This window comes from Callithrix jacchus, chromosome 4 (assembly GCF_049354715.1).
Source record: "Callithrix jacchus isolate 240 chromosome 4, calJac240_pri, whole genome shotgun sequence".
In the NCBI taxonomy this organism is placed as follows: domain Eukaryota; kingdom Metazoa; phylum Chordata; class Mammalia; order Primates; family Cebidae; genus Callithrix; species Callithrix jacchus.
The window spans coordinates 2,539,144-2,549,013 of NC_133505.1; the positions used below are offsets into that span (position 1 = coordinate 2,539,144).

At 43.2% G+C, this 9,870-nt stretch overlaps 2 non-coding genes across 2 annotated transcripts; one reads left to right on the top strand and one right to left on the bottom strand.

The window, feature by feature from the left end:
* Positions 1-14: 14 nt before the first annotated feature.
* On the top strand, positions 15-96 carry TRNAS-GCU (transfer RNA serine (anticodon GCU)). Its single transcript has one exon. It is a non-coding gene; the product is annotated as a tRNA-Ser (tRNA).
* A 9,296-nt stretch (positions 97-9,392) lies between these two features.
* TRNAQ-UUG (transfer RNA glutamine (anticodon UUG)) lies at positions 9,393-9,464 on the bottom strand. The gene has a single exon. It is a non-coding gene; the product is annotated as a tRNA-Gln (tRNA).
* Between the last annotated feature and the right edge of the window lie 406 nt (positions 9,465-9,870).

Here is a 9,870-nt window from a genome sequence, read left to right on the forward strand (position 1 = left end):
CACGTTTATCATGTGACGAGGTGGCCGAGTGGTTAAGGCGATGGACTGCTAATCCATTGTGCTCTGCACGCGTGGGTTCGAATCCCATCCTCGTCGTTCCCTGAGGTTTTATTTAACCCTCTAAAAGGATGGGTCTGAATGCTGTCTAGTTAGTGTTGATCTTTGGTAGATTAATTCTCCAAGAAATTGAATAAATTACTAAATGTATCTTAACTGGCCTCTGCTAATGTTCTGAGTACAAGAGTCCTCAAATCTGAGGGACCATTCCTCCTCTGCAACACTGATCATATTTGTAAGTTAGCTCCGCCAGTTGAGACATTTGGGTAGCGTTTAGTTTCCCCCCCAGAGGCTAACCTTCTTAAGGGCAAGAAGTATTTATGTTCTCCATAGAGTTTCCAGCTCTTTTGAGGAAGCAACTGAAGTAATTGAGGACTTTAGAAAAACTATTGCCAATACACTTGAAGTAAATAATAAAAATCATCCACATGAATATGTACAACAAATTATTGAAACTGTGTTTTGCAGGTATCTTCAGCCTGATTTTAACCTTACTGAAATTTTTACTGTTTGACAACTTTAAAGGGCCCTCCCCCAACAAAAAACTTAGCCATCATTTTCTGCTTAGCTTTGAGGAGGATTTGTGTCTGCTTAGAGAGGTGGCATGACTGAAAAGTATACTCCACACAACATTCCCAGTTAGATCTAAAGATGCCTCCAAAACCAAGACAGAGAAGAATATCCATACTGAGTAGTTTCTACCTGTGATTGCCATCATGGGCCTCCGGAGAAAATACACATATTTTTCATTTTATTTGAGTTTTTAAATAGGCACTGCATTCGCATGATTCCAGAAGTATAAAGCTATATAAAATTTTGCACCCAACCTTATTCCCCAACCACCTAATTACATTCTTTACAGATAGCCACTGTCATTAATTCTTTCCAGGATTATACTAAGCACATATGAATGTATATTACATAAAATATATACTTCTTTTTCTTTCTTTCTTTCTTTTTTTTTTTTGCATAGAGATTTGCTCTTGTTTCCCAGGCTGGAGTGCAATGGTGCAATCTCGGCTTACCACAAACTCTGCTTCCAATGGTGCAATCTTGGCTCACAGCAACCTTTGTCTTCTGGGTTCAAGAGATTTTCCTGCCTTAGCCTACCGAGTAGCAGGGATTACAGGCATGTGCCACCACACTTGGCTAATTTTATATTTTTAGTAGAGATGGAGTTTCTCCACATTGGTCAGGCTGGTCTCGAACTTCCGACCTCAGGTAATCCGCCCACCTCAGCCTCCCAAAGTTTTAGAATTACAGGCATGAGCCACCATGACCGGCCTTCTATTTTCATCTCAAAAAGAAATATCACAAGTGACAACGTACTATACATGTTGTTCCTTATCCTGCTCCGTTTCCCTATCCAATAGATCCCAATAGATCTTGGAGAGCTTTGCCTATCGTCACAAAAAGTGAAAGCTTATTCTTTTTTAAGGGTGCATTATATCCCAATGCACAGGTTACCATATGTTATTTAACTGGCCCCTATTAGGCAATTTGGGTTTTCCATATGTTCTGCTATTATAAACTATGCTGCAACAAGTAACTTCATATATACATAAATAAAATTTTGAATGTATCTGTAATATTGCAATATAAATTTTTATAAGTGAGTTTGCTGTGTCTTCTTAGGAATATACACATTTGACATATTTATAGATATTGCCAAATGGCCTCTAAAAGGATTTTATTCGTCTACACACTTAGCCAGTAATAATTAAAATTCTTGTTCTACTCACCCTACTCTAGGCTGTTTCATCAGAATGAGCCAAAGTGTTTGTTATGAATGAAGAATTCTGGGCCTTGGTCATGATCCAGTGCATTGACCTCAGTGGTGTGTGTGTGTGTGTGTGTGTGTGTGTGTGTGTGTGTGTGTTCCTGGATCTGTGATTTAATAATGTATCCAGATGTTTCCTATGTTGGTCTTAAGGCTTGTACCTGGCTGAAGTATCTACATGTTACATCCATTCACCTAGAATTTTCTTTCTCTCTTTCTCTTTCCCTCCCTTCCTTCCCTTTCTTTCTCTCTCTCTCTCTCTCTTTCTTTTTTCTTGACAGTGTTTCCACTCTTCTGACCCAGGCTGGAGGGCAATGGCTTGATCTCAGCTCACGGCAACCTCGGCCTCCAGGTTCAAGCACTTCTCCTGCATCAGCCTCCCAAGTAGCTGGGACTACAGACACACGCCACCACGCCAGGCTTTTTTTTTTGAGACTTGGTTTTACTCTTATCACCCAGGCTGGAGTGCAGTGGCATGATCTTGGGTCACTGTGGCCTCCACCTCCCGGATTCACGAGCTCCTCCCACCTCTGCTTCCAGAGTAACTGGGACTGCTTTTTTAGTTTGCATTGGTTTTTGTTTTTGTACAGATGGGGTTTCACCAGGTTGCCCAGGCTGGTCTCCAACTCCTAGGCTTGATCCCTCCTCCTCAGCCTGCCAAAGTGCTGGGATTACAGGCATGGGATTACTGCTCCTGCCCAGTTTCCATCTTCGATCTTCCCAGGTGTACATCTCGAAACTTGGACATTTTTTTAAATTTAATTTCACTTTTAAAATTATCTCAAAACATTCTTCTTGTCTACCTGAAACTTTGTACCACTTTGGCCAACAACTGTATCCCTTCCCCAACTCCCATCCCATACTCTAACATCTGGTAACCATTATTCTTCTGTTTCTATGAGTTCAATATTTTTTTTTTTTTTTTTTTAAGATTCCACGTATAAGTGAGATCATGAAGTATTTGTCTTTTTGGGTCTGGCTATTTCTCTTAGCAAAATGTCCTCCAGGTTCATCCACATTGTGACAAATAACAGAATTTCTTTCTTTTTGAAGTCTGAATAGTATTTCATTGTATATATAACATGTTGTCTCTCTCTCTCTCTCTCTCCATATATATATATATGTATATATATACTGAGTTTTGCTCTTGTCGCCCAGGCTGGAGTGCAACGGTGCCATTTCAGCTCACTGCAACCTCTGCCTCCTGGGTTCAAGTGATTCTCCTGCCTCAGCCTCCCAAGTAGCTGGGAATGCAAGCATGTGCCATCATGCGGGGCTAATTTTTGCATTTTTAGTAGAAATGGGGTTTCACCGTGTTGACCAGGCTGGTCTCAAACTCCTGACCTCAGGTGATCCACCCACCTTGGCCTCCCACAGTGCTGGGATTACGGGCATGAGCCATTGCACCCTGCCTAGCACATTTACATTATATTTCCGTCTGATGATGAACACTTAGGCTGATTCCATATCGCGGCTGTTATGAATAATACTGCAATGAACATGACAGTGCAGATATTTCTCTGACATACTGATTTTGGTTCCTTTGGATAGATTCCTAGAAGTGGGATTGCTGGATCATAAGGTAATTTTATTTTTAGTTTTTGAGGAATCTATATACTATTTTCCATGATGGTTGTATTACTTTATGTTTTCACCAACAACGTACAAAAGTTGCCTTTTCTCCATGGTTTCGTCAACTCTTATTATCATCTTTCATCTTTTCGATGAAAAAAGCTGGCTTTTATCAAAAAGATGAAATATGATAACAAGTGTTTCGTGTGTGATGGCTCATGCCTGTAATCCCACATGTTGTGAGGCCGAGGTGGAAGGATTGCTTGGGCCCAAGAGTTCAAACCCACGTGTTTGAGAGCAGCCTGGGTAACATAGGGAGACCCCCATCTCTACGAAATAAAGAAAAACTAGCCGGGCATGGTGGTGGTGTATAGCTGTGGTCTCAGCTAATTGAGAAGCCAAGGTAAGAGGATCACTCGAGCCCAGGAGGCTGAGGCTGCAGTGAGCCGTGATATCACCACTTCACTCCAGCCTGGGAAGTGGAGCCAGGCTCCATCTCAGAGCAAAACAAAGTTATCCTAATGGGTGTGAAGTGATATTGTGGCTTCAATTTTCATTTCTTCAATGTTTACTGATGCTAAGCATTTCTTCCATGTGTATTGCCATTTGTATATCTTTTTTTTTTTTTTTTTTTGAGACGGAGTTTCACTCTTGTTGCCCAGGCTGGAGTGCAATGGCGCATTCTCGGCTAACCGCAACCTCTGCCTCCTGGGTTCAAACGATTCTCCTGTCTCAGCCTCCCAAGTAGCTGGGATTACAGGCATGTGCCACCATGCCCAGCTAATATTTTTTTTGTATTTAGCAGAGACGGGGTTTCACCATGTTGACCAGGATGGTCTCGATCTCTTGACCTCGTGATCCACCCGCCTCGGCCTCCCAAAGTGCTGGGATTGCAGGCTTGAGCCACCGAGCCCGGCTTGTATATGTTTTTTTGAGAAATGTCTGTTCAGGTCCTTTGTCTCTTTTGTAATCAGGTTGATTGTTTTCTTGTTATTTAGTTGTTGGAATTCCTTATATATTTCGGATATTAACCTTTTATTACATATAAGGTTTGCAAATGTTTTTCCATTCGGCAGTTTGTCTCTTCGCTTTGTTGTTTCCTTTGGAAAGCAGAAACTTCTTAGTCTGACGCAATCCCATCTGTCTGCTATAGCTTTTGTTGCTTGTGCTTTGGAGTCATTAAAAAATAATAATAATAATTTTTTTTTTTTTTTTTTTTTGAGACGGAGTTTCGTTCTCGTCACCCAGGCTGGAGTGCAATGGCCCGATCTCGGCTCACCGCAAACTCCGCCTCCTGGGTTCAGGCAATTCTCCTGCCTCAGCCTCCTGAGTAGCTGGGACTACAGGCACGCGCCACCGTGGCCAGCTAATTTTTTGTATTTTTAGTAGAGACGGGGTTTCACCATGTTGACCAGGATGGTCTCGATCTCTTGACTTCACGATCCACTGGAATTACAGGCGTGAGCCACCGCACCCGGCCCTCACGTGTTTTTCTAGTACATAGGTTTATAGTTTCCAGTCTTGTATTTTAATCCATTTTTAGTTGATTTTCATGTATGGTATAAGATAAAAGCTAATTTTATTCTTCTTCATGTGTATAACCAGTTTTCCTAGCACTATTTTTTTTTAGACGGAGTTTCACTCTTGTTGCCCAGGCTGGAGTGCAATGATGCGATCTCAGCTCACTGCAGCCTCTGCCTCCTGGGTTCAAGTATTTCTCCTACCTCAGCCTCCTGAGTAGATGGGACTATAGGCCTCCGCCACCATGCACAGTTAATTTTGTATTTTTTACTAGAGACGGGGTTTCTCCATGTGAGCCAGGCTGGTCTTGAATTCCTGACCTCAGGAGATCCGCCTGCCTCGGCCTCCGGAAATGCTGGGATTACAGGCGTGAGCCACCACACCTGGCCCCTAGCACCATTTATTAAACACTTTCCTTTCTCCATTTGCTGTTCTTGTCACCTTTGTCAAAATTCAATTGACAATAATACATGGGTTTATTTCTGGGCTTTCTGTTCTCTTTCAAAGGTCAGTGTTTCTGTTTTTATGCCAGTACCATGCCTTATTCCCATCACTTTATAACGGATGTAAGTACTGAGTGCGACGCTTCCAGCTTTGTCCATTTTGTTCAAGATTGTTTTGGCGATTTGAGGTCTTTTGTGGATCCATACACATTTAAAAATCGTTTTTTCTATTCGTGTCAAATATGACATTGGAGTTTGGACAAGGATTGCATGGAACCTGTAGATAGATTTGTGGACATTTTAACGACATTAATTCTTCCATGAACATGGAATCTTTTTCATTTATATGTGCTTTAGTCATTTTATCAGAGTTTTATAGTTTTCAGTGTACAGGTCTTTCTTTTGTTAAATTTACACCTAAGTGTTTTATTTTTGTTGCTATGGTAAATGGGATTTTTAAAAAATTTCCTTTTCAGACACTTTGTCATTACATTGAAATGCTACTGATTATTTAATGTTGATTTTGTATCCTGCAACTTGACTGAATTTATCAGTTCTAACTTTTCTGTAGTATCTTTCAGGGTTTCTATTTCCTGATCATGTCGTCAGCAAGCAGAGTTTATTTCAACTCCTTTCCTATTAGAAAGACTTTTATATTTTTCGCTTATCTAATTGCTCTGGTTAGGACCCGCGGTACCATGTTAGGAAGAAATGCTGAGAGTGTGCATCCTTGTCATGTCCCTAATCTTAGAGGAAAGTCATTTAACTTTTCATTATTGAGTATGATGTTAACTGTAGGCTTATTATACATGACCTTTGTTGTGTTGAGGTACATTTCCTCTAAACCTAATCTTTCAAGAGTTTTTATGATGACAGAGTGTTGAATTTTGTCAAATACTTTTTCTGCGTCTATGGAGATAATCACATAGTTTTTATCCTGCATTTTTGTTAATGTGGTGTATCACATTTTTTGATATGGATTTTTTTTTTAATGGAGTCTTGCTCTGTCACCAGGTTGGAGAGTAGTGGCCTAATCTCAGCTCCCTGTAACCTCTGCCTTGCAGGTTCAAGCGATTCTCCTGCCTCAGCATCCTCAGTAGCTGGGATCACAGGCACATGCCACCACATGCATCTAACTTCTGTATTTTTAGTAGAGATAGGGGTTCACCATGCTGCGGCCAGATGGTCTCTACCTCTTGAGCTTGTGATCCACCCCCCTCAGCCTCCCAAAGTGCTGGGATTACAGGCGTGAGCCACCGTGCCCGGCTGACATGGACAGATTTTAAAGTCTGTTTTTATTTCCTCAGGAAATCAGCTACCAATAATTTGCTTGGTCCCCTATTCTGAACACATCTCTCTGCAGCTGATCATATTCTGAATCCTTAGTGGGATCTTATCTTTGGAAAAGAAGTTTTCCCAGGATATGCCTATACCTTCTTTGATAAAACTGTCAAAGAAAAATGGTACCAGATGGAGTTAAGTAGGCAAGGGAGACTATTCCAGTCAATTGCAATAGGGGAGAGAGATTAAGTCAACTCAAATCCAAATACATTAGGGACAGCTGGGGATCCATAGCCACTAGTCAGGGTAAGACAACCATTTGATAGAAAATACTAGAGGAGGCCGGGCACGGTGGCTCAAGCCTGTAATCCCAGCACTTTGGGAGGCTGAGGTGGGTGGATCACGAGGTCAAGAGATCGAGGCCATCCTGGTCAACAAGGTGAAACCCCGTCTCTACTAAAAAAATACAAAAAATTATCTGGGCATGGTGGCACGTGCCTGTAGTCCCAGCTACTCCGGAGGCTGAGGCGGGAGAATTGCTTGAACCCAAGAGGTGGAGGTTGCGGTGAGCCAAGATCACGCCATTGCACTCCAGCCTGGGTAACAGGAGCGAAACTCTGTCTCAAAAAAAAAAAAAAAAAAAAAAAAAAAGAGAGAAAATACTAGAGGAACTTGATTAGATAACAAGGGAGAAAAAAGAGAAATTTGAAAGGATTTTGAGGTGAGGAATTCTTACTGAATTGGCTTAGGAGAATTCTTACTAAAACTAGGCTCAACTAGATTCTGCTGAAACTGGATTGGACAAGCTGGGGATGGGACCTAGGTGAGAGGCGGGCTCAGAGAAACCTAACTAAAGTTTGCTCAAGGGAGGAGTTTTTGTAAATACAGGGATTTCCTCAGCTTCCTAAAGGAATTGGAGACCCAGAGAACCTGTAAGGCATCAGGGGGAGCATCTACATATGCTCCCAGCCTCTCCCCGTACCGGTGGCTTCTTCTGCCTCCTCACAGCAGCTGCTCCCTGGCCTTCTGTTCACTTCTGGGTCATGTTGTGCAGGCACCATCTCCAATCGCGTCTTGACCATTACCTTAATTTAGAGGTTCAGGGTAAAGTCTGAGTTACTGGTTTGAGCTAGGATAAGTGAATGTTTGAAGATGGATGTGATCATAATGATTATGCACAGGCTGGCTATGGTGGTGGTCGGAAGAATGGCTGGGGTCATAAGCATCCCACGCAGGTAGAAGAGGCTGGCAGAGGCCATTAGGAAAAGGGAGAACACTTCGGGTGAGGTCTCATCACATGCACATCGACAAAGTGGAAAGAAGGCGGGGCCACGCTAGCTAAGGCAACACCACAAGAAGAAAATGTTGTTTCCTTCGACAATTAGCAGCGTTACAGAGCATATGAAGTACCACCAAGCACACATCGTGGGAGTCAAAATAATGTTTTCATAAAGTTTTGCAGACTTAGCTACAGAGTCTCTGTGTAGCCAGTGGTAATTCACAACATGAGCTAATGAATTATTTATGGTTTAATGGACTCGGTGAAAGTAAGATTCGACTTGGTTTTTTGGTCTGTATGAAAAAAATCAAAATGTGAAAGAAATCTGAAAATAAATCATCAGATTTGAAAGTTGCCTCTTACATCATAGAAGAAATTAATTTCTACAAAACACAAATGCTTATTTCTAAGTTAGTTCCTGTCCTTTCTGTCCTCTATGGCGCACCTTTCCCTCACCTTGCCCACATTTCCCACCTCACGCTAACAGGCAAACAAGTCTCTGTAGGAACTTCCGGGACCTTCCTGGTTTCAAAAGCTCTATCTCCAGTTCGATCCTGGTCTACACACAGAGGTCGGGGCAGGCGAGACAACGGGTACATTTCCTGTTTTTGACCCTCAGCTCCAAGGGACTGTTTCCCGGGTGCTTGGGACGGAGTGTTTGGCAGTGTCTGAGAAGACCCGGTCAAGGAGTCCCCCCCTTTCACCCTGGGACTAGGGGCTGAAGGGTTAGGGTTAGAGGTCGTTCTGCCCCATCTCCCACACGAGTCGTGGGGCCCCTTCCCTGTGCGTGGTCCTGAACTGGGACTGCCAGCTCCCGGCGCAGCGAGGCCCGGGTACGGTCGGAGGCGAGTTTTCTCTCCGGCTGGAAAGCCGGACCCCGTGGATACCAGGACCCGAGCCGTCCGGGGCTGCCGGCTTTGGGGGATTTCCAGACGCTGCAGGTGGGGTGAGTGGGGAGACTAACAAGGACCAGGGAATTGAGAAAGCAGACGAGGGTGAACTGTCTCGACGAGCTGGGGGATGGGATGGGAAAAGCGGCGAGAAGTGACCCCGGGCGCGCGAGGTCCACAGCGAAATAACACGCCCGAGACCAAGGCTCGGCCAACTGCACGCGCAAGATTCAGTTGTGGCGGCGAGGAGGGCTTCGAACCTAGGGAACTTTGAGGAAGCTTTTGTCTCCATTATAGGAATTGGGTTTCCACGTTGCTGCTGGAGCTTTTCTTGAGTCGGTAGGAGCAGCGTCTTTCTCTTTGTCTCCAAATCCGTGAATTTGATACGCTTTGAAAGCTGAATCACTTCTAAGTGGAAGAGTTCGGTACTTATGTTTGGATAGGAGAGTCCAATACTGTGTTTCGCGGCCACAAAGGTGTTTTCAAAGGGAATTCGACAGGAAGTGGAGGAACGAGTTTTTCCCACATTCAGAAGCCAACCCAGTAACTGTAAAACGTTCTCCTTTGAAAGGTCCCACCGAGATTCGAACTCGGATTGCTGGATTCAAAGTCCAGAGTGCTAACCATTACACCATGGGACCAACCGTAAGAGCAGAATATACATCTATAGTCGTGGTTAAATACCTCCTTGATAATAAACGTTCTAGTTGCTCCAATCCGGAAGAGTTAAGTCAGGCTTCAGTGAGACTGGGCTGACATGAAAGCTGACGCTTTGTTGCTAGAGGAGTAATGGACAAAATAAAATTCAGGGAGATTTGTGCACTCTGTGCTGCACTTTTGTTAGGAGCATAAATCGCTTCCGGAAGTCAACGGGGCAGATCCAGATTTTGTGAGGATCTTCATAATTTAGAAAGTCCTCTTTAAGAAAAAGAATAGTGGTTATCAACATAAAATTATGGGCACTCTATGATGTATGATGTATCTGAGGATAAGCTGGAGTAGGGAGAAGCAGCTGTCTTAACTAATTTTCACTATAATAGCATAGTT